The sequence below is a fragment of the Lissotriton helveticus genome, chromosome 8, assembly GCF_964261635.1.
Source record: "Lissotriton helveticus chromosome 8, aLisHel1.1, whole genome shotgun sequence".
Taxonomy (NCBI): Eukaryota; Metazoa; Chordata; class Amphibia; order Caudata; family Salamandridae; genus Lissotriton; species Lissotriton helveticus.
Window position 1 is genome coordinate 1,658,317,883 of NC_136069.1, and position 24,543 is coordinate 1,658,342,425.

A 24,543-nucleotide genomic window follows, 5' to 3' on the forward strand; every position below is an offset into this window, starting at 1 on the left:
TAGAGCAGGGTTTTCAGGTTGACGATTGCCCCTTCAATTAGAATTCTTTCCTATCGCTTCTTTCTTTACTTATTTTTTGTTCAAACAGGCCTTTGCCTAAACCTTCTGTCTGCTCCTGCTGGTTCCGTGCCTGAGAATCGCAGGGGCGAGTGAGTGCAGGCCTCCGCTGTGACAGCATTACTAACACCCAAGAGAACTGGGCTCATCCCATTAGCATCAGAAGGATGAACGGCAAAGTTGGGCGAACTGGCACCTAAACTTAACCCCTGCATGTCTCGCTCAAACCCTGGCATCAGGAGCATTAACCCCCACCCTACAGCCCAACTCTCACTAGACTCCGTGCATCTGCAGCTACTTGACAAGATGGCGCACGGCTAAATATGTCATTAAGCCGAGAGTGCGGCCGAACTGTACTATGTGTCTCCTTTCCTAGCCATTATTAAGCCTGCGTCATTGGAGAAAATGAACATACTGTGCTCATAAGTTTAAGACTCAGCTGGGAAATGCAGTCATAAAATATCTGACAGCTCAGGGTCAAGACAGGCTATATGTGAGAAAATTGATAAACATCGTCCCCCCTGCGTTCCGAATGAAGGGGGAGCAGTTCCAATCACTCTTTGTCTTGAGTATCTAAATAATTAAATATTCGCTTCTTCTTTAGTCCTTCTATCGGTTCAGCGCCTATGTACGGCGCATGCAGACATGATAATTAAAGCGCAGGTAACTGTAATCGACATTATCACTCTAGTATCTAAAAAACTCTATTCCATACCAAAACACATGGGTAAAAGACATTGCCATTTACAACGCCAATAGCTCTAACTCTCCCAATTGCGAGACCTATTGCTTTGTAAATGCTTGTTATCTTTGCTTTCTCCTTTTGTCACTGTTTTCCTGTCCTATTCTGCTTTCCTTCTCCCTCCCTGCCTTTCTCTCTCTTCTTTCGGAGTCAAATGTGTGCTGTTGCCCAACATTCTAGAAAATGAGGAGCACCAAAGGGTAGGAACCTGGGGTTCAGAATGGACCATGAACTCACAAGCCCGTCTCATGTCTGTCAAGAACTAAACATCACCAATTTGCATCTGAGATCCAGCAGAATTTTCACTCCATTCTCGCCCGCAGACCACAATGTGATGTAGGCATGTGTACATCAGACGATCACAGCTCAATTACTCACTGCAGCAATGTGTTGACAAAACAATTGAAACCAGCCTACAAAAGAGTATGAAAATTGAATTGCTTCAGAAACGAAGTATGCATTAAATCTTGGACTGCTCACCGTTTATGGCTTTTGGTAGGGTGTGGTACGAACAGGAACCAAAATTCTTACTCCTCTCATATAGCAGTTCAGACTTTGAGATCCACTAAATCCCAGCTCTACACCGCCGGCCAAAGTGGTGACTTCACACCTCCAAGATAGGCAAATATTCAGAGCCATGCTCCCAAGTGTGTTATTTTATCATTAATAAAGGACAAACATACCTCACGTGCCCTTGGGCCACACGGTGTACCGCCGGCCATACTAGAAGAAAATCCCACGCTGGGGAGTTCCACTGGGAGCTTACTTTTTACCAAGGTCTATAATCATGGAATTATCCCGCCATCATGAAAAGGTGACAATTTACAGTCACTCCATAAACGTGGCTTGGTGTCAAAGCCCACAAACTACTATTTAATAGCATTATTAGATGAAGAGGGAACATTTATTGCGAGTTTGGTACTAGACAAATCATCTCAGTGTGTTCAGGGTGAAGGAATATTAACGTGTTGCTAAACTAGCTTCAAAGCAAATTATTGGATTCTTGGTAATATCATGACATTAAATTTGTTGAGCCACATGTTCTCTGACAAATACTTTGTCCTCTGAGCTACTGTCTTGGGGAACCGACAGCAATTTAATGCATTTCTTAACTGAATGGCAATTCGACTCTGGGTGCAAGAAGTCAAGCTGTAACATTACAAGGGACTTTCTCCACAATTTACACTGCTAACGGCTTGAAGCAGGAGTCCATTTTGGCACAGCAATTGTTTTCTTTATAACTGAAAAATGTACCAGATATCTTGAATCACCCAGATGGTTTATGCTCTAAATTGCGGCCAGGAGCAGTAATCCAGCATATGCTGAAGATTTGATTACTTTAAATTTAGACTAGAATAAAAACACGATTATCAGCTTAAAAATAGATATATCCAAAACTAAGATCATAGAAACAGGCTGCCTGAATCCCGGCTGCACTTGGTCAATTGATTCCAACATAATCAAACATGTTTGTAGTTGCCCATAGTTGGGTATAACTATAAATCAAAGTGGAATTGGAATTTCCTTTTTGAGAATCTGTTTTCTAGGAGTAAAGACATATCTATCACTGTTGAATACTTCTCTGTTAAACATGAAGGGCATGCAGTTGCCCTGTTACCAATGTTGTAAAGCGTGAGTTACTTCTCACATTATTGTTATCTTCCGCTGTACAAACTCTAAAAAAAAATCTTATGCTTCACACTGTGTATGCAAAAGAAAATCTATTCCCACGGGTCCGAGGAAAAGAAAACAGAAACTCCGTAATTGATGGCGGTCAATACGGTAATTTAATGTCAGGCAGACAAACGAAACTGTGCATATGCAATCAATGAGTCCTTTATTTTATTTTGCGGCTTAGAACTCTTCAGTGTCACTTACACCTTGAATTGGCCCTTTCTTGCTTGGCATTCTTAGGTACCATTCAAAGTGTGAACTTTCTTTGAAGTAGCACGAGAGCGGACTCTAGTAGAGCTTTCATTTACAAATAATGTTTCCTGGGGAATCCTCTGTTCAACCACACTAACTGGATCCTTACAGAGTAGCAACATGTGAACCTAGAGACTTTTTCCAAGTTGTCGCTCTCTGAAAGTAACCAACTTTCTTTTGAAAAGAGTTGCCTCTATATGTGTGATATAAGCCCACCAATTATGTTCAACATGCTTTTTCTGTCAGGAGACAGTCTTATCTTGACTCAAAGCTGGCCTCAAACATAAGATGATTTTAGACAGTAATTCTTCAGTCTGAGGGTGCCAGAACAAAGGTTGGCAAAAATGGACAGAATATGTCCCTTATGTAGTCGAGCTGAAGAATCACCGGACCCCTTAACCTGCCTATGTGCAGATCTGCTGGACCTCCAGAGAAAGTTTTACTACCTCTTCCAATGGAGCCGGGTGTAAACCTGTCCGAGATGCCACCATATACTGCTTCATTGGAAATAGGGTGCACGGTTCACTTGTTTAGAATGGCCACACCCGATCTGAAAGTGTTGGGAAGGCAGTCAATGATTCTGACGCAGTATTGTTTAAGTTATACTGTTAATATATGACTGTAATTAATATTCCTTTTGCGTTCCATATTTCCATGCTTTTACATTAAGTGATTCAATCTATCCAGTGTTATTACCTACCTACTCATGCAGGGTACCCAAGACTCTTGATATCACACTAGCGCCATCTTAAGACGTGAGACGTGAAACCCGAGCCCCAGATTCCATCCCTAAAACCAGTAATCCTTACAGTTCATTCATAAATGGATGCAACATCAGCATCTTAAATGCTGTGCCTTAAAGACCACATTTTTTCTAAGTACACCCGAGAAGTAACTGAGCAGTTGAGCAACTTTGATTGAATACCATTGCTGATGCCAGTATTCGCCTAAACTTGCTACCAATACGAAATACTTTAGTTTGCTGCGCGTCAAAATCCGACAAGTCAACTGAAAGGACAAATCCAGGCTATGACGACGTTTGTGAGACTTTAACTTCAAAAGTTTAATAATTTGAAGCACATACTCTCTACTCATAACCTGGAACAGTTATGGTCAAGAAGATTTCCAGATTTGATTATAGTTCAACCTTCCCGATAGGCATCTGAAAAACAGAGGTACCCCAGTAATAGCTGTTCTTCACACTGGTGCCAGTGATTCTTCCCTGCTTGCCCCTACCATAATGGCTCCCAACCGAGGACAATGCTCGTTGAGGGCTCCAGGCCACACTTACAAGGCGTTAAATCTCAAAGCTCACGGATGTTTCTCTCATAAGGGATCTACATTGTGAGGCTCTCAGAAATTACAACACAAAGTTAAACAAACTCTCTTCGGTCCATCTTTGAAGGAAACCACTCTACGCAGATCTTCTCGGGCAATGCAGCCAGAATCTCAAGAGCTCTACCCACTCTTGTCGAGAATGCCCCTCCTTTCTCCTCTTCAAATTTCTCCTGAAGGACTTCCTGTTTGAGAACTCTGCTCTCTGGCTGTCTAATCCCTTGATTTGTGCCTTAATCTGACATCATTTGCTCTTTGTCCCTCTTCCTGCTTTTGGCTATATAATCCCATATGGCACAAATTCTTCACTGTTTATGCTTCCATTCTCCTTTATGGTTCCTTCCAACACTAGATGACCTTAAAATACATTTTTGCCCAGAAGGTTCTGCGGCTAATTCTTCGATGGTCTTTATGCATCAAGTTGCCTGTTGGTCCTCACCTCGACCAGAGACAGCCCAATTATTTAGAACTGGTTCTTGTCCACCTTGTGTATCTTCTACACACAATCCCTATTTTTTTTTAACTACCTCTGTCCATATTGTGGCCCACAGGACCAAAGGCGGTTATCGTTTGCTTTTCACGTCGCTCCGAATTTTGCACACCGAACTCCCTTCCCCGAACTGGTCATTAGCACGACTGAGCTTCAGGTGGGCACCTCGCCTTAGCCTGCAGTTGCTTCTTCAGGTTTTTATTGATTATCCGCCTACTCTGCCCTCACTCCCTCCCATTCTCACTACCTGCTGAAGCTAGAGTTGATGTGCTCTGTCCGACATGTACATACCAGTAAAGCTGTAATATCACTAAGGCTGGATAAAGTGTGGCAGATATGGTGTATATGCTACAAATATGGTATATTTGTTGCCACTGAATAGAAACTTCATTTAGGTTTTAAAAAATCATTCAACAGAAGCCTAAACCCTGGCTGTGTGTAGTCTACCCTATGTAAGACAAGAAAAATTATAGATATCTTGAGCTAAATTAGCACAAAAAGGGGCTGGGGAGAAGTGTGTGAGGGGAACCAGTGCATTTGAAAACAGGAAGTGTGGCTGAGGAGGAAGAAAGAGAGACTGAGAGATGCTCGGTCATCAGACTGTCTGCAATGCCCAGTGTGGGCTGATGTTATGTTATGAAGATATTTGTTAAGCGCGCTGTCACCAATTGGTTTCCTGGCGCTGCGGTCAACAGTAACACAAACGTGGATGAAGGGTGGCAGATTTATAAAAATGCTTGTCTGAAGAGCCAGGTCTTCAAGGCTTTCCGGAAAGAGAGAAGGTCTTGGCAGTTTCGAATCTCCAGAGGAAAGGTGTTCCATAAGTAAGGGGCAAGTGTTGCGAACCTGCGGCCTCCAGCGCGCTTGAGTTTGAAGGAAGGCGTCAGCAAGAGGCTCTGGTGGAGTGAGCGTAGGTTTCGAGGAGGGATGTATCTGATGATTAATTGGTCAATGAATTTAGGGCCTTTCGAGTGCAAAGATTTAAATATCAGACAGCCAGTTTTGAATGCACAGCGCTGGGTGACTGGAAGCCAGTGCAATTTCCTGAGTAGGGGAGTAGCTGCCTGCCGCCTCGGCTGATTCAGAATTAGCCTCGCGGCGTAGTTCTGCACCATCTGGAGACGTTTAGATAGGTAGTTGGGAAGACCTAGGTAGATGGCGTTTGCGTAGTCCAAGTGGGACAGGACAGTAGAAATCACGACCTGGGTAATTGCCTCAGGTGTGAGTAGACGACAAACCTTCCGAATTTTTTTTAGCTGGAAGAAGCACTTGGAGACCACCTGGCCTACTTGAGCTTTCAGTGACAGTTCGCAGTCCACGGTGACTCCAAGTGTTTTAGCCGATGAGGAGGGTATCGGAACTTGACCTAGTTTCAAAGGCCAATAGTGGGGGCCCCAGTGCTTAGCGCTGTCCTCGGTAAGAACCAGCTCGGTCTTTCCCGGGTTCAGTTTCAACTGGTTTTGATCCATCCAAGATTTAATGAATCTCATGGTAGACTGGAAGTGCAGGATGGAGTTTTCGGTGTTGTCGATGTTGAAAAGTAGTTGTAAATCATCGGCGTAGTTAAAAACCCTCACCTGTCCGTCTCTAAGAGTCTGGATCAGAGGGAGTATGTATAAGTTAAATAAGTGGGGTGACAGGGAAGAGCCCTGTGGCACTCCACATGTGATGGGTTGTTTTGCGCCTGTTAGGTCTCCAAGGCGTACTGCTTGGGTGCGATTTTCCAGGAAGGACCTCATCCAACAGGCCGCTGCGTCCCGTATGCCGGCCTGTCCGACACGGTCGAGCAAGATGTTGTGGTCGACCGTGTCAAACGCGGCCGACAAGTCTAGGAGCGCCAAGGCCTGTGGAGAGCATCTATCGGCACAATCTTGCAGCGTGTCCAACACTGTGGTGACTACTGCCTCTGTTGAGTGTGCCGGCCGAAAACCTGCCTGGTGTGGATCGAAGCAGGAGGACTCCTCAAGGAAGTTTGAAAGGCATTTGGCCACGTGGGCCTCCAGAACTTTTGCCAAGTAGGGCAGTAAGGAAATGGGCCTATAGTTGGCTTTACAAGCTGGGTCAGCCCCGGGTTTTTTTTTAGAAGCGGGATAACCGTGGCCTCTTTAAACGCTGAAGGGACTATGCCAGAGGTCAGGGAGTTGTTCAAAAGTGTGAGGGCAGGGGCCGGGTATGTAGAAAAACACTCTTTCATGACGTAAGGGGGGCAGCTGTCAGAAGGGGCACCGGATTTTACTCTTGTCAGTAGTTCCCGAAGTTGGACCTGGGTTATGGGTGGGAAACTGCTGAGGGTGCCACTATTTGGCTTGATTGTCATTCCGGTGGTGAGAGGGGACGCCGGTTGGGGAATGCTGGCTTTGATATCTGTAATTTTATCAGTGAAGTAAGAGTTAAGTGAATCACAGAGAGGCGGGGTGGGAGTTATCTTGGGGCGGACATTGTCCAGATTTGTCAGTTCGTTAAGGATAGAGAAGATATCCTTGGATCTATTTGAGGATTCTAGGATACGGGAGGAAATTAAGCCGCCTTTGCGACAGAGATGGAGGTCATATACTCCTTCCTGGCCCTTATGTAAATCGTTTTTAACTCGGGATTATATTCTCGGCGCCATTGGCGTTCCAGCTGCCGTAGCGCCGTTTTCCTGGATTTTAGGTCAGGGGAAAACCATCTGTTGGCGTCGGCACGCCGTGCCAATCTGACTTTTTTGAAAGGGGCATGAAGATCGCTGGCCGTTTGTAGCCAGCTTGTAAGAGTGGATACGGAGGAGTTAATCTCGCTCTGGAGAGGGGGGGTGGTGTTGGCTAATGATTGTAAGAAGGCAGATTTGTCCATTGCATTCCAGTTCCTAGCTAATCCTCCCGCGACTGGTGCGGTAGTTTTAACGGGAATGAAGCAAAGTTTAAATTTGAGGAGTAGGTGATCTGACCAGGGGCATGGCAAAGATGAACCTGAATAGGTGGCTGACGCGCCCCTTGTGTTCTGGCAAATGTGACTGATCACAACACCATGGTTCATGAAACCAGAGATGTCCATCCTGAGGGTCAGATACGTGGGTCCTAAAGCCCTGGGTGTCTGATGGGCGGTTTGGTATTCGGGAGACTGAAGTTTCACATTTTGAGGAGGCTATCCTCTGGCCCTTAGCAAGCCATCCTCTGAAGCAGGAAAGGCTGCCTGTAGAAAACACAGTGAAAGTAACAGAACTGTTATAAGCGAGAATTATACACAAGTAAATGAAATAAAACACAAACCAAAAAACAGCATTCGTTCCTTCTCCCAAGGGGAAAAAACCCTTTCCGAGCCCCACTAGGACACCAGAGTGCAGCGCTTCAGATTCAATGAAGGGCTTCGCGGAGCTAGGCGTGTTACCAGCTAGAGCTCCTCATCACATTTTACCGATCCCACAACCATCTCAAAACATTACACACAAGTTGTGCGCACTGGAGAACCCCCAATATGAGGTTTGCTTTCCCATAGCAGAAATCCAAGGGACGGGAGCGTGAACAGCGTTTATATCCAGGTGGAGCCCTCTATTAAAATATGAAATGCTGTGGACAGAGGAACCACTGCTGAGACAAGTACCAACGCATCCTAAGGGCTTGCCAACAGATTCAAGAGGTATGTGCAGAAGAGGTTCTGCTGGCTGGAATGTGACGAAGAGAGCCATACAATTTTTCTCTCAACATCCACTTATAAATTCTGAAAATACAGACATTTTTATCTCAAATACACGCTTTTCAATGTTGGTATATATGTGTTCAACCAAGTAAAAGCGGATTCAGCGGGCGGGCTGCAGGCAAGACAGCGACTTAGAGGTACTGCTGGAGAGCTATAGTATCTCATGAGCTTCTAGTTGGAGCAGCCTGCGTTACAAGGCTCGATGTCAACATGGCTTGTTCATCCCAACCTAAGGAAACCCTCTTACATCACTCGCCTGGTAGTGTCTCTTCAAACACTGCCTGTACTCCCACCAAAAGAGGGACACAGAGGAGAGGCTGGTGTTGAAGAAGGGACATCCTCGAGGTCTGTCAGATACTACAAGGGGTCCTTCCACCTTGATCAGATGGGCACCAGTGACAATTCTGACTTTCTTGGCTCTTCGGTGGGTTCAAGCGTCTACGGGCTAAAACTACTAACTCTAAAGTATGCCCCTCCGACAGATGCAAGTGATGCTCAGTGTATGTTCACTAAAAGGAAAATAATACAGAAAGTTTACTTGTTGTGCCAACCTGCGCGGAGGACACCCACGCGAAGAGCTACTTGATGGCAAACTCTGCCCCAACCAAGCAGTATGCCAATGGACAACGTCACTGGGGAACCATCTGCAACCCGTTGACCCACCCCCCACCTTTTTGCCCCCAAGACCCGCAGGTTCTGTTAAACCCTGGTTAGTGAACCTCAAAAACACAATCTTTCTGCAGCAGTGAGGCAACGGACCACAGCCCTGCTACTGAACAGAATAGGTGTGGAAACTCTGAGATGAAAGCACACTGGAGACAAACTAATCAAGAGGTCTGAGCGGAATAAAACTCACTCTGTGGGAAATGTTGCACCACTGCTGAAGGTGGCATCTATCAAGATAAGAAAGTCCCCTGCACAAGAGGATACTTGGCAGCTGCATGGGCACAGCATCTCTAGAGTGGGTCCCAACATTCAGAAGAACAGACCGGTCAAGGAGTGAGACAGAATCTAGAGGAGCCTTGTAAGGAGTGAGTGTGAGGGACAAGCAGCATCAAAAGAGCCTCCGAGAACACAGCTAGACAGGCGCAGTATGTGAGTATTAGAAGCTAAGCAGGACGAGGAGAGCAGAGAGGGCACCAGACCGAAGGGGAGAAGCACTGAGAGCCACACTGCAACAGCATCTAAACGAAGGCGATGGTCTCACAGCACAGGCTGCTGGCACCGTCACAGCTTGAACAGAGCTCGCGTGGATTATGTCGCTTAAAGTGAGATTCGACCTCGTGGTTCTCACAAATTGGACACCTAATCTGCCGGGGACCAGAGATCCGTCGCTAAGACACTAAGCCCTGCTTTTCTCTAATCATTGGTGTGTGCATGTCCTCTGCGACTGCACCACGGCCACAAATCAACACTGATTCACTTCAGGCTAAAATTACAACCCGTCTGATGACCGACCTGAAGGTATAAAGGACTTGCGCTGCACAGAACAGATTGCCTAGGCTGCTGCCACAGGTGTGCAATGCTGCAGCAACTAGGGGGCATGGTGAGCAAAAGAACAATGGATTTAACCTAGATCTCCTGACTGGGGTGAATGTTTTGATTTGTTCTGCATTCCGTCCATCATTTGTTAGTCTTTTGCTTTCTCAACCTAAGTGCGCCAGGTATGCCCAGACGTGGGTCCCAGGATCACTGTGCCACTGGATTCAAGCTATCCTGGCTGATGAGGGATGATACCCCAAAACCACACCTACGATGCTTGTTTCTGGTCCAGGAAGGACCTGGCATGGCAGTTTGGGCTGGACTGTTCCCATGAGGAGCAGGGTCACAACTGATTTGCATATGACTGGATCTAAACTGGGGTGGTTTGGTGAGCAAACAAAAGAGTGATGGATTTCACCCAGATCACAAAAGAGTGATGGATTTCACCCAGATCCGTGACTGGGGGTGACTGTTTGATATGTTCTGCATTCTGTCCATCCTTTGTGTGTCTCTTGCCACAGGCGTACACACCGGTGCTGAGATGGCTTCTCTTCTAGCCTTGGACCAGCTGAGCCACGCTCCTTTGTGTGTTAGGCCAAGTCCTCTAGCCTGCAATACAAGTTGAGTTGTGCTCTTGCAAGCCATGATCCACTGAAACCATCAGAGGTGCTCAATAGTTCTTTTACTATTCGGTGGTCCTTTCCCGAACAAGATGCACTGCGCTCTCATCTCCAATTTGTGATTTTCAATGTTGCAAGTCCAAAAGTAAGTCTAGTAGTCATCATAAATACTGACTTAATGTTCTCAGCCGTTTCATACATGCTACGTGCCTTTGATAAAAGAAAATGGTCCCGATGCAGCATGAGTTGTGGCGCATCGCATTTGTCCAGCATCTGCTACATAACCAGCCACATTGTGGTGCTGTTCTAGCTGTATCACTCTGACAAAGTGCAACCCGGCCTCATCCGTGTCCATAAGGCAAGATTTCTTCTGCAAATCCTAGCACATAGCGGAATGCAGGGATGGAAGCCTGCGAAGGACAGTAGACCGCCACCTCTTTTTCACAATGAGTTAGTGTTTTGGCACTTTGTAAAAAGGGCATTTGGGGACCATGTTATGGGCCATGGTGCACACCAGCTCCATTCACACAGTGGAAGATGTTGAAATGTGATTGGGAGGAAGCCTGCAAGGGACAGCAGGCGTCAATCTCTTTCACACCCAGCTAGCATTGCGGTCCTTTGTAAAAAAGGACATTTGTGGCGCATGTAATGGGCCAAAAGACTTCTGTTTTCTCCCCTGATGCAAACAGCTGTTTTTCACACAGTGAAGGATACTTAAATGTGAAAGCATCTTCTGGAATGTACTGAACCTAAGGGCGTGAACGCCAATCTGAGTTTTCTAAGTCCAGTGCAGTGATGTATCCGACCATGTACCTAGAACTTTCATTATTAGAAGTTGTGAAGGAAGGAGCTCACAGGATCAGTGCAATGGTGTATCCAAACATGTGCCCTAGAACTCTCATTATCAGAAGGTCAAAAGCAAGGAGCTCACAAGATCTATGCAGTGATGTATCCTGTACCCCAGAACTCTCATTATTACAAGGTGTGAAAGAAGGAACTCACAGGATCTCTTCTAGATGAGACCCCGGGTTACTGTAAGCCTTTCTGGTTCTTATCAGGAGTATCTGGTGTAGGCTGCAGTAGAGGACAAGGTACTGCTGTCACGAAGAGTGCCCTGGCCAACGAGTACCCATCACAGGTTCAAAGATGTGCTTTAAGGGGTGCCACCATGAGATTGGCGGGTTGTATCAGACATGAGGTTGGTACCATGGATCAGAGACAGGCAGGAGACCTGTGGGAAAGGCAGGGGCCTAGCTTTAGGGGAAGGTGTCTTGGGTGTTATACCCCCTTAATAAATGTATTTTCTGGTAAATTGATGGGTACAGTGCTTTTGTTGGGTATGTGAGGTGTCTATTGGATTTTACCATGAATGTTTCATACACACCACTATAAACACTTTTCCCTCTCTGCTTTGAAAGTCTTTAAAAATGTTGGTTACTCTACAAAATGTTGTATTTTAACATTTTATGCCAGTGTTATTGTTGGAAAATCTGAAGCCCCCCCCCCCCCTCTCCTCCAATCTTACAGACCAAGCTACGCCCCTGGGGAGAGGTATTGGCAAGAGGAATCAATGAACCTGGTAAACATCCCTGAACAGGGAGGACACGAGGCTCCATTGGATACACGGTCACCCTGAAGACAAGAAATACTTAACGACAGAGCAAATTCAATGACCTCTTAAAGGGTCATGAGGGGTTGTTCCCACGTGGCTTATCACTGCTAGGTTTGTACAAACGCACAAACTTAAAAAAGAGTTGGGCGCCGCGTGGCCAACCAAGATGGCCGTGTGGATGTGATCCACAAGGGCTCCGCAGCAATCTCAACAAAAGGGCTGGAACTGAGAGAACCAGACACAGGAATCAATGAGATATAAAACTATCAGGGAGGAGCCGCACACAAGACAAAGAAAATCCCTCAGCGCCCCCGATGCGGATGGATTGTGAGTGGGACGGGGTATACCGTATTGCTATGCTCGGCCGCTGGCGACCCCTGACAAACAGAGCACATTACAGGGGACGTCGTCTGAAGTGAGTGGCCCGATCCTAGATCCATGGAGGCGTCTGGCTTGGCGGGGTGAGTGGAAACCAAAATGCACAATGGATTCCTCGGATGGTATTTGAGGCCGCCGGGGCCTTGATTTCTCACCAGGACGTCCAGTGGCCGTTTGGTGGCATCACTGTCCCTGGGGCTGCTGAGGGACTGAGCTTGGACTCCCCAGGCTCGGGGGTCGGACTGCGCTAAACACGTTGCCTGCTTCCCTCGGAACCCGTAAATGCTGGATTGTGGGCGTGACTTCGCAGCCGGTAGCCCCCGCTGGGAGAGAGGCCTTATAGACAGCCGCTGCTTGCCTGACTTTAAGATGGCGGTGAGATGAGTCAAGCGGTGCATGGGCGAGTTTGCATGGCAATGAAGACCTGCAACTTTGGATGACCATGTGGGCAGACCAAATACATCTTTAATAACAATCGGCACGAAAAGCTGTACTCTTTACCCCACAGGAGCATAATTAGAGCAGAACGGTCAATGTGGCTACTTCTGTTTGTGTTATATCCTATGTCTCCTAGTTCCTTGCTGCTCAGCCTGTGTGAGGGTGATGTAACAGAATGCTCATGACTGCATGGTTTGGATGAGGGTCACTTGGAATGAGTGGGCTGAGCAGCAGGATGCTGCTCACGGTGGGGCATTTACCATCTCACTTGTAACTAAATAAACTACATAATTTACACTACTGGTTACTGGACTAATTACATACAAGGACCCTACTTCATTTACACAGTTTACCCGGCCTAAAGGTCAGGGGTCCACATACTCAAGACACCGCTGATGTATGTGAGCAATTTCTTACTTAGGGGCCAACATCATCTATGGAGGTACACCTGGCGGCCACAGCAAAGTGCAGAGAACCTCTGGGGCAATGCTAATATTCCATTATAGACTTTATGCCTACTAAGAAAGCTCAGAGCCAAGGTGCACCTACTTGCGCCCCGACCCGACCGACACCATGGCCCAAACCAAGGACGATTTCTTAGCCTTTTTAAGAGACTTTAAAAAAGAACTGAGAGAGGAGCTAAAGGAGGACATGGCCTCCTCCCTTGAGACACTTAGATCATACATTAAAACCCGTCTAGCGACTCTCTAACACGACGATGAATCAGTCTGCACCAGGGCTCTGGACTTGGAATCTAAAATGCAGGAACTGGAAAGCTCCACGGAGCATTTGGAGACCGCGGTCGACCTTCTCCGCGGCCAACTGAAGACATCAATTCTGAAAAGTGAGGACTTCGAAAATAGGTCACGGAGGGACAAAGTAGGGATTCAGAATCTGGAGGAAAGCATGGAAGGACCAGACTTGGAGGCCTTTACTAAAGGTCTCTTCTCTGAGCAGCTTGTAAGACCCAATTGAAAGTGAAGATTAAAAGAGTGCCCAGAGTGGGCCCCTTAACACCGGGTGAAAAACGCCATCCTAGAGATGGTCAAGCTGCACTCCTTCAAGGTGAAAGAAGCAATCCTTCAAGCCGCATGAAAGTCCTGCTCCATTTTCTAGGACAGTGCCCCAGCGACACTAGTAAGACGTATATAATTCCGGCCAATCACTGACAAGTTCCGACAGGAGAACATTAAATACAGATGGACATATCCCTTTGGGTTGGCGTTCGAATTCCACAATAAGCACCAACATGTCACTGACTTCCTGGAGGCGATGCAGCTTCTCGGCCACTCATCTCCTTCGGAGCAGGTAGCGGACAGTGAAGATGGAAGACCTGCAGGCTTTCCACCGGGACTCAATGAAGAAAAACAATGGCGGACTCAATCGCATCAAAAGACACACTGGAGACGCTGAAAAGACTTGCCTATATACCCGACGGTGGATTCATGGAACTCTTGAGGGGCCCCCCAGTTGGAAAGGGAGGGTGTGGGAAATAAAGCTTTTCGAACTGATGGTCAAGACGCCCAATGGGACTGAACTGTTGCAGGGGTTTCATCTAGGATGAGCATGTCAAGACACCTCACTCACATTCCTGTATCTTATTTTTCCTTTCTCTTTCTTATGTCTCTTCAAAATGTTGTACTTCCAGCTCTCTTAACAACCTTACTTAGATTGTCTTAGCGGGTTCTGACCGAGACGCCTGACGAAAGGTATTGTACTGTTGAGAACGTTACACCTGGGAGGAAACGTTCAGTGTTTTGTTTGTCTTATGGAGTACATCTTACTGTTTCGTTTGGTACAGAGGGGGGTTTATATACATGCAGGATTTGAATATAAAGATAACAAGGGGAAGACTCTTGAGAGATCACTAAAAGAGAGTGGGCAGGACTTGGCAGGGATATTAAATGGAGACATGCTATAGTAGAAATATCTGACTTACCCTAGATTATGGTTCTTACTACCCTGATGTGGCACGTACGGGCGCTTAACTCCCCTGCCAAGAGACAGATATTGTGGAAATATATTACCGACCAAAGACATGAAGAGGTAGCGCTCCAAGAAACCCATCTTAAACGCGCCGAGGAACATCCCCGGAGACATAAAAACTACCCAATGATGTATAAATCCTCTGTAACCTCTAAACACGACGGGTGGCGTCATTCTTTCACTTGTCATTACGGCTTACACCAGAGATCTGTAGGACTGATAAGGAATGTAGATATGTCATAGAGAAGGTTCACATACAGGGTTGTCACTGCACTTTTGCTACGCTCTATGTCCCCAACACTAATCAAGCCTTGTTCTTACACACATTTCTTTCTGCATTAGGGGACTTTGCAAAAGGAGTAATAATAGCCATGAAAGATTGTAATCTTACTTGGGGCTCGGGACAGATAGCACCCACCCACAGCATTCGATCACAGGAAGCTTCCCTAAATCCTTGCAAAAAGCTTTCGGATATCTAGGCCTATTGGATGGCTGGCGCACACTGTATCCGTATGATTGAGACTATACCTTATTTTCCCATTCACACAGAAGCTATTTTCGTATGGACTACGTTTTCGTAAGCAATACCTTAAGCCAGGCCTTACAAACGGCCATATTCTACCCCATAGCGCTCTCTGATCACTCTCTAGTGTTCTTAACCCTGACTGGAAGGCCCTGCCCTCGAAATACAAGAGGTGGTTCTTCCCAGGATCCTCAATTTGCAATAGTCTAATGCGAGACACCCAGAGAAAGGACATAAACGACTACTTTCAGGACAACAATCCAAATGACACTGCTCCATCGAAACATGGGGATGCCTTTAAAGCTGTGCTCCGAGGGCAATGCATAGCGTTAAACTCCTCCCTCAATAAATTAGGGGCTAAGGAAAGACAGGCACTGGAGGCGGAACTACAGATTGCAGAGCGCCTTCATAAAGAGAGCCCTTCTCTCCCCCACCAGAAAAAGATCACAGCAGCTAGAGGGAAACTAAACCAGATTTATAACAACAGGGCGGAGCTCACCCTTCTCCCCCTCCAACGCACAATATACGAGCAAGGCAACAAAGTGGGCTGTCACTTGCCAAGGCAACAGAGGGTAAAAAATAGGAAAGAATACATAGGAGACATCTGCAGTGAGCGGGATGGGATTAATACTCATGACAGAGAAGGCCCATGTCTTCGGAAAGTTCTACCAATCCTTATACACTACAGATGAAACAGACGAAAGTGATTAGTTAGATTACTTACATAGTGTGACCCTGCCCCAGGTCTCAAATGCTCAAAACGAACTGCTAGGGAGCTCAATTTCAGATGATGACGCTCGCAAAGCGATAGAAAACCTTAAATGTCGCAAATCACTGGGGCCAGATGGGCTAACTGATTAATTTTATAAAACATTCACAACAGAACTCATCCCCCATCTGGTTTCTCTCTTCAACTCATGGCCGACACAGGTGCGGTCACCGCTTCCATGAGTGAAGCACTGGTATCTCTCATTCCCAAACGAGGCAAAGACATGAGGTGTGGCTCTTACCACCCAATCGCATTGCGGGACCTCAACGCTGAATTATACTCCAAAATCCTAGCTACCAGATTGGATGACCTACTTCCAGACTTGGTTCATCCAGATCAATCTGGATGTATTAAGGGCAGGGAAACACACAACATCCTACTATGGAAATCAAAAGCAGACCGACCTCGAAACGCATACCTGAACACTCCTACATGGACAACCCTTAAAGTATGGGGTGAGGTAACTAGATGAGAGACCTGGACGACCTTTCCCTCTCCCTTCACTCAAATTCACTTTAATCTGGTGTTTCCTCCTGCGTTACATTTAGGACGTTTGAGGCATGGAGGGAGGGAAGATGCCTCACTGTTTCGGATTTATTTCTTAACTGGAACATATGCCCTTTTGAAAATTGCACACAGGTTTTCAGTCCCCCCCCATGGAACACTTTTGTTATAATCAGCTTAAACATTGGGTACTTCAACCAGAGATAAGTGAGGCTGCCACAAGGGCCCTAACACTTATTGAGCAATTCGCTCGGAGAGGCAGCGGTATAAAAGCAACCATCTGCTTCGACTACATCCTGTTAATAGACACCCTATGCACCCCCGGGCCACTAGATATGGAAAACTGGGAACACACACTGGGGGCCAGGCCCCATTACTGTAGCTCAATGGTCCAGACTGGTGAGGGATATACCCAGGTGTAATCACTCGATGGGTCTCCGGGAGGCCCATTACAAACTTTTATTGGATTGGTACCTCTACCCCACCCAACTTAAGAGAATATCTCCCCGGACCTCCCTGAATCTCTGTTGGAGGGAATGTGGGGTGCTGGGTGACTGAACATATCTGGTGGGGCAGCCCTAAGATCCGCCCCGTTTGGACTCAAAATTAGCGCAACTTAAAGAAATCCTGGGGTACTACTTCCAGATGCCCCTGGTGTAGTACTTCTAGGGTTTAGGAGTGATTCCCTTGGATATCAGACAAGCGGAGACGAATCGGTTATGTGGCTATGCTGGGGGCAGCCAGAATGGCAGTAGCAGCAGCATGGGAACGAGTGGAGCCCCCCCCCCCCCCCGACACACCGGCATGCATGGCTACGGAGGGCGGCTACGGTGGGGCGTATGGTGGATAGCCTGCTAGACTCTTACAAGAACTGTGGATATGTTTGGGGCCCTTTGGTGAACTACCTTTCGGAAGGCCTGCCCTTCTGCGCGTGCCCTGCCAGACCGAGGGCCTTACCTCTGTTCCAATCGTGAATGCATAGTACTTCTGGGGGGCTGGGCATGTACACATGCTGACCCAATATCATCAAGAATTAGAATGACGTCTCTCACAGGAAACACATCTTTCACTTGTTTCTATGACACTCCCACGAACCGTAATTCTCTTTGTAGGATTAGTGGGGGGAAGGGGGTGGGTTACGAAATGTGCTGTGTTTGTGGGGGATTTGTTTGTATGTTGTTATAATGGGCAACCTGTGTGTTTATGAACACTGTACTTTCGAGAAGAGCAATCCAACCGAGCAGAGGTGTGCCGCCTGCTTGTTTTTATTGTGATTATATCTGAAAAGAACAAAGAAAACTTTGTAAAAAAAAAAAAAAAAAAAGAAACGGGGTCCCTGAAAAGCTGCCTTGTGTGGCAGGAGGACGTGGCGTAGTGACTGCACCCCGACCCACCCCTGTCCTGAGTGAAGCCGCGCTGGCACCAAACATCAACAGAAAGCAACAAACCAGAAGGATGAAAAGCAGAGAACATGCACCCAGTGCAGCCAGCCTCGGCTGCTTCCGTGACGTGGCAGAGGGAGCGAGGGAAGGGAGCCTAGAAGCCTGCAGACGTGGACTCCGTGGGTGACTGCGCGGAAACATCTGCGCGCTCTGGAAGAAAGGCGCAGCGCACGGCCTAACTTATAGTACACAAGCGCTTGGAGGCCCCAAGAGATGCGACGGGGCAGAGATGATGGACTCCCTCGGCCTCCCCCTGGTTACAGCGCGCAGGGAGCAGAGGCATGCCTTCTAAGCACGTGGTGAGCACAGGAGCGTGCAAAGAAACGGGGCACCGCGGGCGAGGGTGCGAGTACCGCGGCCGGCTTCGGTGGCAGGGAGCCAGGCCCCGGCCCAGCCCTCGGGCCCTCTCTCCTGGCGTGGCACTGCCACCACCAAAGCATGGGGTGTGTGTGATTTACAGCGGTACAGCGCCGCCTCGTCTGCGTAGCGCCTAGCAGATCATCCGGTGTGCTGAGACGGAGCCTTGTGTCATTCACATGGTATAGCGAGGTCTCGTTGTATAGCGCCTAGCAGATCGACCCGTGAGTTGAGGAGACGGAGCGCCTTGTGTCATTCACATCGGTATAGCGCCCACAGATGGTTTGGGGGTGCCTCCTGGAAGGCCTTTCCTCCTTCCCCCAAGTAGCGGCTCAGTGGCCCCCCTGCTCAAGAGGTCCGGCGTCACACGCGGATGTGTTTTCACTCATCCACGACACGTCGAGGTGCGAACTCAACGACAGCCTTATCCACTTCGAACCCCTCCCCTCTGGGGATTAACAAGAGAACAGCACTCGCATCCAGTGACAGACAGAGACTCAAACACGGCCCCTGTCTGAGCTGAACCTCAGACAAGCGACGCCTCCGCCTTTCATCAAGGCAATGCCTTATTTTACACACACGGTGGAAACATTATAAACTTATGAATTTACGAGTTCCTGGCATGCATTTGAAATGCCTAAAGATAATTTAATTCCTTTTAAGAATGATGAAACATACTTAAATAAATTCTTAAAATAACACCCATGAAGGTAAAAAAAATTCACTGACACCTTCACAATGCAGATATCGCTTTGGATCACCTGCATGTGTGATAACATACTTTTAAAAGAGGCCACCGATTTTTACCATTTCAGAGGTATATTACTGTTAAGGGATTTAATAGCAATTCAGTTATAAACCTCAGAAGAATGAAATGCTGAACAGTCCTTCCCAGTGTGCGACCTTCAGCTCACACCAGATGTCAGGAGGGAGCGCTTAACTGACATTTTGCCAGCTACACAAAGTATCACAACTTCCCAGTGTTTACAAATGAGTATAAAGCCGCTAGTAATAGATCAAAATACTCCAAACAGAGATCTAGATTTTGTAATTGTTACCATAATTAATACAACATTTTGCTGTCATTCCGAGACAATCATTTTAATGAATCGTTTTTTATGCAGTAAGTAGATAAGTTATTTGATGAGACGCTGGAGCTAGATATAAAAGCAAACACAAGGAGATGATGGACGGAGCGCTGAAACTTTTCAGACACTCACCCCCAGTCACAGGTCTGGGTTGAATCCATCATCGTTCTTTGGCTCACTTCACCACCCTAGTTCAGACCCAGCCATAAGCAAATCAGTCTGACCCTGTGTCCCATGGGAACAGTCCAACCGAACTGCCACGCCAGATCTTCCCTGGACCGGAATCAAGCATCCTAGGACCGGTTTTGGGGTAACACCACTCACCAGCCAGACTAGATTGAATCCAATGGTAAAGTGAGCAAGGGACCCACATCTGGGAATACCCTGCCAACTTAGGGTGAACAAAGCAAACACAAGGAGAAGATGGACAGGCGTGGGTCCTGTGCTCTCCATGTCACTGGAGTCAAGCTAGCCTAGCTGATGAGGGGTGTTATCCCAAAACCGGTCCCGGATGCTTGGCAGCTGGGCTGGCCTGTTCCCATGGGAACAGGGTCAAGACTGATTTGCATATGGCTGGGGCCATACTGGAATGGCGAGCAAAAAAACAATGGATTTAGGCAGAGATATCTGTACTAGGGTGAATGTTTGACATTGTGCAGCATTCTGTCCATCAATTGTTCTTTTTGCATTTGTCACCCCGAGTGGGAGGGGTATGCCCAGACGTGGGTCCCATAATCTCCATGCCACTGGGGTCAAGCTAGCCTGGCTGCTAGCCTGGCTGATGAGGGGGGTGAGGCCCGACACCGGTCCCAGGATGCTTCTTTCCAGTCCAGGGAGGACCTGGCTTGGCAGTTCGGGCTGGACTGTTCTCTTGGGGAACAGGGTCAATATTGATTTGGATATGGCTGGGTCTAAACTGGAATGGCATTGGGATCAAAATAAGATGGTTTTAGGCCCAGATCTCTTTAATGGGGTGAATGTTTGACATTGTGCAGCATTCGGTCCATCAATTGTCTTTTTGCACTAAATATAAAAGTTGCTGTCTTTGAGGTCAACTAGAGAGTTTGTAACTCAAGGTGCAGAGTGTTTATGAAAGAATCTGTTATGTTTGGCTTCGAGGCACTTTCCTTCTGCTAGGCAGAGAGCTGGGAGCTGTTCTGAGAGCGCCTGAAAAGGACAGGGTCTGTTTTCCTCTCGTAGAGTGCAGTGGCGTAGAGTGGTGCAGAGTGGATTAGAGTGCAGTGGTGCAGAGTAGAATAGAGTGGAGTGGCATAGAATAGTGCAGTGGCGGAGGTTACAGTGCTGTAGAGTGCAGTGCCGTACAGTGGCATAGAGTGCAGTGACGTGAAGTGCAATGGCGTTGAGTGCAGAGTGGGAAGGAAATGAAGCAAGATGGAATGTACTAGAAGCTACATGGACGGGGATATAAGAGATGGACTGAAAACACAAGCACTCATATAGAGTGCTTGAACACAAAAAAGAGAAGTTTCAAAAACATGATCACTGGAAGTACACAATCACTTGGTCCATGCTCCAGGGGAGGGCCAAACACATGAAGAGGGCATGATGCCTGCATGTCAAGACACATGGGAGCAAAGCATATGAGAGATGCTGATGCTAACAAATGGTTAGCTATGGGTAGACTGTAAGCCCAATGTGTGTAAAGAAAAGTCAAAGTCTTGCAAAGACAGCTTTGTACGGTCTAGGTCAAAACTCGTATAAACAATGGCAACCCGATATACACACAGGATCCGGAGTAACTAAATGTATGCACAGCAACGGTTCACTGCGGTCTTAATGAATCCTGATAGTTTAGATTTATGAGCATAGGAAATCTGAATCATCACAATTAATGAGGGTAAAACAATTCACAAAACCAACCTACAAACACAATCATTTAATAAGCAGAGTCAAGTTTAATGTCTAAAGTGCCCAGTGTACCGATAGATCGCACAGTAAAACTGTATATATATATATATATATATATAAATATAAAGATATATATATGGATTGAGTAAATTATTAAAGCCACAGAATTAAAACAGCACATGCCGTTATTAATCATAGTGCTATATTCCTCAGGCATTGAGCGCAGACCCAGTCTGTGTGTTCTAATGCGGATGATGTTTCGCCGCTGGTATTGATTTTCAAGCATATCACCAGGACTCAACAATTGGTCTTAGGAACAAATCTCGGAATAGGGTCACTGTAAGAAGATGACTTAAGCATCATTCGTGAGGATGGAGGTTCCAGATTATAGGAGCACACTTTGAATTGAATGTTTTCAGGAGAATCAGGAAAAAACAATTCAATATATATATATTTTTTTGCAGAGTTTTATATAGCGCGAACTAGACCCGAACCGAATCGGGTATCAGAGCGCTTTACATAGCACCAGTTACGTTACATGTTACGTTACATGAGGACACACATTCATTTTTAGGCACGGGGAGATTAAGTGATTTGCCCAGAATCACAGGAGGTTTTGGCGTCGTTACCGAGACTCGAACCCAGTTCTCCAGGTCCGAGGTCGAGCGCCCTAGCCGGTAAGAGTGCTGGCAGAGCGAACCCTCACCGTGTCAGGACACCTGGCAGCATGGCACACCTCTCCTGGTACAGCCCATATCTCCCATACCAGCCTCTCGCGCCAACAACCGTCCATCTCTCCTGTCAATGACCACCTCTTTTTGTCACTGCTCCACTCTATCATAACTGCCTTCCCCTCACCCATCATTATCCGCCTCTTCCCAGTCACTGTCCACCTCTCCTCAAAGTGGGCTTTATCTGGGGGCCCACTGATAAAGCCAGCTCTGCAGAGAGTCGTGCCCTGTTGACCTTGAATAATTCTTAACAGATTGTTTTAAATACCTTTTCCTTTAATGCATATTGAATGTGAGTGATGGGCTAGAGTCTATAACAGACATTTTGCAAAGAAATGTTTCTGTTTCTTGAAACATACATACAAAGTTTATTTTAAATCATAACAGGACCTCACAAATGAGAAATAGGAGGGTGTCACAGAGATTATTTGCAGTAATATTAGTGAGCTGCTGCTGTGTTACAATATTGAAAACACAAGTCACTATCCCTCAATATTAGATGTAAACAAATCTAGAATTCAGACAACTGTGCCTGTGCACTGTGAATGACCTGGCCTAAGAGGGCATGAAAGAGCTGACATAGGATCATCACTTCAAAGCTATTCTGAAGAGGGCCCCCCAAAATACGTCTGACCCAGGGCCCCCAAAATCCTTAAGATGCCCCTGCCTGTAAGTGGTGCCCAACCACGTTTCCTGTCACACTGCACTCACTGTCTGTGCTTACCCTAAATATTTTAAAGGTGCCATCCTGCTGCATTTGAGACTCACCTCTGCTCGGTCCCTGGCACTGCAATGTGTTCTGGGAGTACTAAGACAGATAGCACCACACAAGCACAACTGTCTACGAAAAGAAGACCAAAACAAGCAGAACCTACACAATGACCATGACACAGTCATCACAGTTACTGGCTATGTGCGGCCTAATTTAGGCTGCTTTCTGTAATAAAAAAGACAAAACCCAGAGTTGCTTTGTTGTGCTTAATGATGCCCCCCAGAAGGGGACGTTCCCTAGTTTAAAGGTCTCTAGTGTAAGATGCTAAACATTAACAACAACAAATAGAGTATTCTGCATTTTGCAGGGACACGGAAAATCCCTTTTCATCCAGGTGTGTGACTTGATGCTACACTGACAGGTCGACATCTAGGTTTACAACCAGCTTATTTTCTTAAGCAGCTGTGTCCATACGACAGCCAATGGCAGTGTGGCAGATGTTATTTATGAAGCCTCATCAACAAGAAGGCACCCACCATCTCCCGTGGCGGTGGGGTGCGGATTCATATTATTCCTTCTCCCTCGACCGTCAAACACGATCAGATTGTCTATGAATGAAGAGTATATCCTTGTATTTCCAGGACAGAGCAGTTTCAGATGCAATTGAGTGTCACTGATACAATTGAAGATATGTCTTTTGTACGAGGGAATTGCGACTGCCCGCTGTTCACGCAGTGGCCCACTTAAAAGGGATGCCACCTTAGTGCCACTTAGGCACACTACAGCCCCTACAGTCTTGGGACCCTGGGAGGAGCCCGACACATGGGCTGCATCATTTCCGGCGCACTGAGGGTTAGGGGAAGGTATTTATACCTGCCCCCGCCTTTCGGGCACCCTCTTTGCTGCCAGACACGCTAGTCCTTCAGGCAGTTGGAACCCTGAGCAACCGGGGGCTTGCCTTGCAACGCTCCGCCCTAAAAGGGCTTGAGTAAAGTGGTGGACCAGTGGTTCACAGTATTCAAGGGGGGAATCCCCTCATAACTGGTAGCACCGATTAGATTGGCCATGGTGCAATTTGGCTCTTCAGGCGGGCAGGGTAGGTCAGTCACCGCTGCCTGCCCTTGGATCGCCCATAAGTTAACCCACCATGTTGCATACTTTTGTATACCTGGCATGTTGGGTGGGGGCCACGGTTAGGTAGGACTATTTAATGTTTTTGTTTGTGTTGCAGGCGGAGTTACAGGGCGCTCCGGAGGTGGAAGGGTACAGAAGGGTACCTGTTCAGGAGCACAATAGGGGTGCCTGTGCCAAACCCTAGGAGTCTTAACGGCAGGACCCTGGAGAAAGAATCGTCGGCGCCCCTCAAGTCCTCCGGGCGGTTGGAAGCCTGAGCAACTGGGGGCTCTCCTTGTAACGCTCCGCCCTAAAAAGGGTGTGAGTAAAGTGGTGGACCAGTGGTTCACGGTATTCAAGGGGGGAATCCCCTCACAACTGGTAGAACCAATTCGATTGGCCACAGTGCAATTTGGCTCTTCTGGCAGGCAGGGCAGCGTAGGTCAGTCACCGCTGCCTGCCCTTGGATTGCCTGTAAGTTAACCCACCATGTTGCATACTTTTGATTGGAATAAGCCTGCAGCAGTCTTTTTCCAACAAAGAATTGTGTTGTGTATTCATTTATTCCATTGTGCAAGTTAACGCTGCAAAGGGTGTGGAGTGTCGCCTATAAAGGCACTAAAGTCTCATCGGTTGAACTAAACATGCATTACAAAGTGCAAGAGCTCTAAAGACCTCCTCGCACACCAAGCGG

The 24,543-nt window shown here is 47.0% G+C and overlaps 1 protein-coding gene across 11 annotated transcripts in view; it reads right to left on the reverse strand.

Moving 5' to 3' along the window:
- The window catches only part of ARFIP2 (ARF interacting protein 2), a 294,672-nt gene that overhangs the window by 235,534 nt on the left and 34,595 nt on the right, over window positions 1-24,543 (reverse strand). The window lies entirely within an intron of this gene.